Source organism: Asterias rubens, chromosome 13 (genome assembly GCF_902459465.1).
Source record: "Asterias rubens chromosome 13, eAstRub1.3, whole genome shotgun sequence".
Taxonomy (NCBI): Eukaryota; Metazoa; Echinodermata; class Asteroidea; order Forcipulatida; family Asteriidae; genus Asterias; species Asterias rubens.
This window is the reverse complement of record NC_047074.1, coordinates 14,917,826-14,926,036: the sequence shown is the minus strand read 5'-3', so window position 1 is coordinate 14,926,036 and position 8,211 is coordinate 14,917,826.

Here is an 8,211-nt window from a genome sequence, read left to right as displayed (position 1 = left end):
AACGATGTTGTCCCAAGTTGGACCACTCTTTAGTTTAAAGGGAATGTATACGTTCAGTAATCACTGTTATATAATAATTGCAATAGAAACGTTTGGTATTACAGTAGACCGTATTATAGGGCTTAAAACCATGTCCCTATGCGCTTTAAAGAGAGAAAGATAGCAAGTTTGACTAAAGAATTAACCCAGTACAGCAGCTTAAAGCATATCTTTTAGAAATATTTCATTCGCAAAAAAGTGTGGTTGGGTACAAAAATATAGGTTTTTATGCTTGAAATTTTGAATCGCAGACAGGTTAACTATTGGCAATGCTTCTTAGTCATCAGCTCCTATTGGCGATTGTTATTTTGCGTGGACACATATTTTTAATATTCGCTCCTGATTTTCAGCGATATCTCTAAAACGCGACCACTATTTGGTTCGAAATCTTTTCGGCTGTTTTAATAAAAAAAAAAATAATAATACAAAGTAACGGTTCTGAACACCAAAGGCATACTTTACCTTTAATACGAGTTTCTGCCCCTTTGACATCCTATTAAGTATATTTTCTAAAAAAATTTAGACAAGGAGGAAAGAATCACTTTATAATATAAACAAAAAGTTAAAAAAAAAAAAAAAATCAGAAAGCTCGCTGACTACAAAAAGGGTTTATCAGTACTAATCTTCCTGATAGTATAAGTACTTTATTAAAAACTGTGCACGACTATGATATATTTAATTTGACATTATACCACATTCGAATTGGACGCTTACAAAACATGCATTGTTCATCTTTTCAACAAATTGTGGCCACCTTATGTGAGAACAATGTACATTAATATTCGGCAACAACATTAAACAAAACTACAACACACATTGGTGTCACGTATAAATGAAGATAACTTGTTGGATATGATAATACTTGTCCGGCATTGGGCCGAGTAGATGAGTGGGTTATCTTGCAAAGTAGGATCTATTCATGAGTGGGTTATCTTGCAAAGTAGGATCTATTCATGAGTGGGTTATCTTGCAAAGTAGCATCTATTCATCTATAAGGGACAACAACAATCAAAAAGACCAAACTGCGGTAAATTCCAAGCACGTATTTGATATTATCCCCTCCGTCTATTCCGTGTTTCAAGGTGACACTTTTAGAGCCTGAATATATAGCCCTTCTCCACAAAACCTTTTAACAGTTAGTCAATTTGAGTTCACGGTTTTAAAGACAGATCAATTGATCAAATTCTGTTATAATGTGATGCGTCATTGACTTTCGCTCTTTACGAAGCTTAATTGATTTGTTGACAGGAGGATCCCTTTAAGTTTTAAATGGTTCTACTTAACTATCACTTCAGCACGTACTTCTAACATGCTGCCAAGAGGCATGTCCACACTCAGTTGAAATCCCATGTGGAAATGGCAAGGATTCGAAATACGAGATTTCCTCTTCAACTTGACCTAGTTCTGAGCTTCGATCGGTTCTTACGACAGTTTGTCCCCTAGGTCTGTGCTTAATGTGCTGGGTTGGATGTGTTGTTGCCAGTTAATAATTATGTACTTATAATTAATTTGTTAATTTACAAAAAATGATGTAACACAGCTCTAACTTTGAAATTTACAATTGCTACATTTGTAGTTTGTTGTTTACTTTCTTTACAGGATGCCGCGTGCTTGAATTGTGTACATCTTCTCTCTTCCTTTCTTACGATATGTTTTACTTCTTTATTCTTCTTTCATCATTACTCGTCAAGTCGATTACAAAGACATTGCTTGTTTGTTTTTTCAGTTGTCCTACAAATGGTGAGTGTAGGTCAATATTATGTAAACATCTATTAATAACATCTATTTATTTTACAACATCAATTATTTTTTTCCTTAATCGGTAACCTCTCGAGTTTGGCTACGACTTTACTTAAAAACGTGGTTAGGTAGTTAGGACCTTGACAAAAGTATTCGTGTTTCGCTATCACAGTAAGATTAACAACCCCCGTTTCCGCTGTGTCAGTAACTCATCGAGTCGGGCTGTGTCCTGATGTCTTAAATCTCGAAGGTATTTCTCAGGAACTTCCCTACTTCCCAAGGGCGCCCCTTCGGCATAGTAGATCTACAATCACAGTTGTGCCAATCTGATCGGAATATTTCCTCCATTGCCTCCGGAATAGTTCCAAGTTATCCAGCCACCCTCAACGTCGGTACCAAAGCTTCAAAATGTCCTCGTCCAGCTCATAGATGATTACCCTCTAGTTAAACTTTACATACATTTCTCGAAAGCTTTCAAGTTATACCCACGCATAGAGTTTCAAAGATGGTAAACCACAAAAAAACACTTACAGCTCAAGCTGTCAACAATATTGGTCCCTGGGTCCTGACCTACTACGGCCCGTTTAATCGGCCCACACACGCCCTCTAGGGCTGTGCGATTAACTGAAATGCACCCCTTCTAAACTGCCTAGAGAAGAAGACAACCACAAAGAAAGGAATTATGACCAGACGAAGATCGTTTAAAAGGTCACTCTCCACGCATTGCCTATCGTGCCGAATTCAGTTCGTTGAAAACGGCCATACGTCAGAGTCAGTTACCGTGACATCGGCTTAAGCACTGCCCTAAAGTTTGCCGGATGCGCGCTCTATACCGCAATTAGATTGCAGCTCCTAGTTTCTTTGAAAGATTTAAGGTTTCTTCAGGCGTGTTCTTTATATTACTTCATCGTCAGTCCTTGAAAATTCATAGAATTGTGATTCTAATTGTATCCTTTGATAACTAAGAGGAACTGTACTCACCGGTTTCTTTATAGTCAGTAAGCCCTATAACTAACTAACAGTAACCTTTTTTTTTTTCCTATTTCATTTCTTCTTATTCTCACCTTTTATAGGTCTAGTTTTTTACTAACCATAACCTTTCAATGCTCTGTGTCCCAGGCGAGTAGTAGCTTGTTCTGTTATTGTAAAGACCGGCAGCCTACGGGGCTAGAAGTGACATTTTCTCTGCAGTAACATAAGTTATTTCTTGTTATCTTTTTTTTTCGTGACACAGAAAGATATTGGCAAGTAACTGAACCTAACGAAAACATCTTGCCCTCAACTCACCGCAGTTTCTTGACATAAATATGTGCCTTACTTATTATATGCCTTGTCCGACTTAGAGTCTACAGCTACGGCTTGATCGTCACGGGAACATGCGTTGAAGCATAGGATGCCCATAGCAACAGCCTTAGCAACAGCCTTAAAAACAGTCCAAGCCGTAGCCAAAAATCTAACTCGGACCGTTCTTCGTTTATTGTCAGCGCGTGCGCGTTTACAATAGGCATCTCGAAGTTAGTGTACTTCATAAACAAAGTTAAAAATATTTCAAACAAATCAACGTAGAAAAAACGAGCAAAAGCAAATTCAAACCTGGCAAAAAACGATAGAAACTAGGTTTGGTTTACATTGATAACTTTGCTAGGCGTCCCCTCTCCTCGGTAGCACGCTGTCATCGGTGTGTTTGTCCAAAAGGGTACTTTTTATCTGTGGATACTCAAATTGCTTTGCTTCAACTCTGCCCCATTGTAAACACCAATGAACCCCATCCGTGTTTACCTCGCGTTCATTGACGATTCTCAGTGTTGACCCAAGTCCCGTTTTCCGCGCGGTAGCTACAAAGTGCGGGGCTTCATTCCCTCTATACGATGGGTAAGTAAACCCTCCCCTCCCCGCCCATCCCCTACTCTTAACCCCCCGGCGGAAACACGACAACTCCGAAACACTCTGAAGAAAATCCAATGCGATGTCTTCACAGTATTCAATTATAAAGCCGAAGCACATACACACACATAACGCAGCTTGGGTTTCCTCCACTGGCAAAACCTAGTTCAGATTTCCCCAAAGATTCATATATTTGCCGAAATGTTGTTATAAGGTTAACACCACTCGTAAGGTATACACTTGCCTCCTGAAGGTGTAGCGGAGGAAATGTATTAAGTTACAGGGTACTTTCGGGCGCTGTCCAAACATGCAAAGAAATACCCTCAGCTAAATCATGTTTCTTTTCCCATTTTTTTTTTGACCTATAATTACTTGGGGCTCGTGACATGATGAGACCATCTTCTTGCTTTCTTTCATCACAAAAAAAAAAGTGTGTCATTTGTATTGATTGCATGTTGGGGTCGCGAGTGACCTGTATATTTCGTAAGATTGAACGTGATAACTTAGTTTCTGTTGAAAGTTGTTTGTTATGGCAAATCTTTAAGATGCTCTGTTTACAATTTCCATGAACCCTTTTTACCAGTTATACATAAAGTCGTCACCTTTCACCTACTGTAGATTAAATTGTGTTAAGCTTGGACTTGGGCTGGGTACGGCAAACTGAGACGCATGCGCATGCCCTTTGAAGTATAGCTTTAAGTGTTTTAGACATGGAAGACAAAGTCTTTGTTTATACTTTATAACTGATTTGTGAGAGATGTTTTCAATGTTACAGTAATTTTTAAACACGATGGAATTTCCCCTATAAATAAGTTGACACTCATAAAAGTTTTTTCTGAAAGTCTGAACCTAATACGTGGAAAACCAGAGGCAACAAGGAAGAAATGTGTTTTATGTTGTCCTGTTCGTGAAATTGGTTGTGCCCCCCACCCCCCGAAAAAAAAAAAAATGCGGTTTTAGGTAAAGGTGCAAGATGACATCAGCGCGGAACAGTAGTCGGGAATAAACAGTAGTCGGGAATACAGTAATGGCCCAAATCGAACAACACATTGTTAGATATAACATATCACTTTAGGGGGTTCTTGCATTAAAATTAATCGTTTCATTTCGATGTCCATTAAGACTGCACTTTTATCCGTTAGTAAAATTAGCCACCAGTTAGCGCTCGTCTTAAGTAGCTACTTGGGTCGACGGAGTGAGTGAGTGGTCATGTATCAGTTAGTACCATTCCGTTATTTTAACATAACATGGCTTGTGATAAAGCACCACTCAAAAAGTGTGAGGGTTTTTTTCTTTCGGTTTTTGTCATCCCCCGCAGTATTTGGCCAAGATGCTCATCAGAGCGTTAGCAATTTGTTGGTTTGTTTGTTGGTTTGTTTGTTGGTTTGTTTGTTGGTTTGTTTGTTTGTTGGTTTGTTTGTTGGTTTGTTTGTTGGTTTGTTTGTTGGTTTGTTTGTTGGTTTGTTTTTTGGTTTGTTTGTTGGTTTGTTTGTTGGTTTGTTTGTTGGTTTGTTTGTTGGTTTGTCTGTTTGTTTGTTGGTTTGTTTGTTTGTTTGTTTGTTTGTTTGTTTGTTTGTTTGTTTGTTTGTTTGTTTGTTTGTTTGTTTGTTGGTTTGTTTGTTGGTTTGTTTGTTGGTTTGTTTGTTGGTTTGTTTGTTGGTTTGTTTGTTGGTTTGTTTGTTGGTTTGTTTGTTGGTTTGTTTGTTGGTTTGTTTGTTGGTTTGTTTGTCTGTTTGTTTGTTGGTTTGTTTGTTTGTTGGTTTGTTTGTTGGTTTGTTTGTTGGTTTGTTGGTTTGTTTGTTTAGATGATCTTACAGTCAAGGGAACTTGGCAAACTCCAACAAAGGGATAGAAATTCCAAGCTGGCACCAACTGGTTTAACGTCTGGTTATGGCATGCACAAATCAATACATGGTAATTCATCAACCGGACAATCAATACTTATTCTAGTCGTTCCGAAATCAGCATGGTAGGTTTTGAACCCACAACATTGTGATTCAGTTACCAGACGCCTGCTTATTCCAGTCATTGCTGTCAGCGATTAACAAGGTAAATTTGAACCCACAACATTGTGATTGCAAGTCTTGCAGTCGCAACACTGGATCCACTGATACATGGAAACCTTGTTGACGAACAGGCTGTGTAAGTTATGTTGCTTTTCTTTGGTTTTATTATAGATCCAACAGCGGGCATTATGATTCCAGCAACGGGCTCCGAAGTATCCAGCCCTGGGTGAAATAGCGACATTAGTAGGCATACCGTTCGTATGAAATCCGAGAAAATCATGTAGAGGTTCGAAGACACGTTGTTGATAACGGTTACAACAAATGCACACAGATGTGTTTCTATAGGAATTGCATTACAATGGGCAGTGTCCATTAGTTTTAACAATGAGATCTCTCAAGTGTGATTGTTGGGTTACAATGGGCAGTGTCCATTAGTTTTAACAATAAGCTCTCTCAAGTGTGATTGTTGGAATACTTTTGGCTCGAGCCAGAACACAACCTCAGTCGGTGCTTAGTTATATCGAGATAGCATCACAGTTATGTCGAAACACTCCGAAAAGTCCTTCGACCATTCAAACTTTTTAAAAAACCTTTGTCGTGAAGTCTTTTACGTCCACAATGGTAATCCCTCCGGAAGGCAATTTTTCCGTTGTAATAAATTGCCATCCTTAAAAAAAATTCCTGCTTTTATTTTTAATGATTCGTTTTATTAAAATAGATTTAGAAGAAGATTTTCCATTGAAAAGCACTACGACCATGACAATAATAACTGAAGTACAAAAGATACGGTGTTTGACAATTACCAATGAAGCATGCACTGTCTTTAAGAACAGTGACACAATGAATGCACATTTAAAAGATAGTTCTTATAACCATTATATAAAACAAACTTCAAGCAAATCATGCTTGCATTTTGATTTGTCAGTAAGCAATACTTTGCTTTCTTTCCTAATAGCGTCAAGCCTCTTCAGCTCTGACTGTATTTTTGAATACCGGACTATTTTAATCCAACACTTGATAGACGTGTTTGATGACTGCATTTGGCTGTGTGTTTACCCGAAAGGTTGTTCACATTTTACATATATAACTTTTTCTCGTGTTAAACATGAAATGGGATAAACCTTCCGTAGAGTTGTTGTTGTTTCTCATTTTGTATTATACATTATACTAAATATACACGTGTAGTTACGCACACAATCCTGCTGATCTACAACTCACACCTGTTCGATACAAATTACACAAATAAGTGGGCTTACGGGAGATGCCCTTGTGGGGTAGTTTACGAATGGAACGATGTACCCCAGCCGCAAGGGAATTATACGTTTTACCTTTGGACCCACATTGAATTTTTCGAAACAAATCATAGAACATAGAACAACACTAGCAGAACCTCCACAAACGTGTTTCGTATAAGATTGTGTGCATGTGTGGGTTTTACTTTTTTCCTGAGCATTAATGGGTCCATTTTGGGGTCGACGTGACCCAAGATCTTAGTCCAAAACAAAGAACTGACCCACAATCATAAAGCCTAGTCAACTAGATTCCTGTTGTGTCGAAATAACTAAGTGTTTACATGTTTACAACAAAATAAGACAGAAGATTACATATACAACATGACATGAAATCATGAGTTTAAATCTTGAATGATGTTTGAGAACTTATCTCCTTCAAATTCAATCACTCATGTTGCCCGTAAAATGTAGCTTCATGTTTAGAATTGTCTAAGGCAGAGTAAAGTTTGTTTGAGTAAATAAACATTTCCACCAAGGAAACAATAAAAAAGAAATATTTGTTTTCCTTCAAAAATGACAAAGGATGACATATTTCGCACACTAAACTTTACGAAGATCTAATTCATAATGACTACTAAAGAATATATGGATCAATTTACAAATCTGAATCTTATTATTCGAATTATTAAATATATTAAGTCTAGTATATCCTACAGTCCAAACACGTCGATTTGGAGTCAAGGTGTTTTTATTATTCCACGTTTAATTAATCTGTTTTAACAAAAATATTACTTCTGGTAAAACAATAGAGATATATAAAGGATCTTCCTATCAAAACCAGTGGATCAAAAGTACAATAAAGAATGAATATATAAATTTATTATCTTTTTTAAAAACACATATTTTACACTAAGAGAGCACAATTTAACACATTAAGACAAGTCCTAAGTTAGGACAAGTAGCTCCTTCTAATTAGTTTTAAGAATATTTTTAGCTCTTTATGAAATTCACCCCAAACCAAACCACAAAAAATGTCCCGTTCTCGATTCATTGTTCCTTATTCCGTTTTCACTTCTGGCAGCCCAGTAGGCGTGGCTCCAGCCCCCTGTACTCCATACGTTCTGTCTGAATCCTGTATGGTGTAGACATCTGACTTTGTATGATCCAATACTTTAGTATCCATCCCATCTAGTCCCCAAGCCTCTTTTGAAGAGAGTGAAACCTCTATAGAAAGTGAAAACAAATATCATACAGAACATAAACGAAGTTTAAAGACATATTCATCTATAAAGATTAAAGGCAAATACATC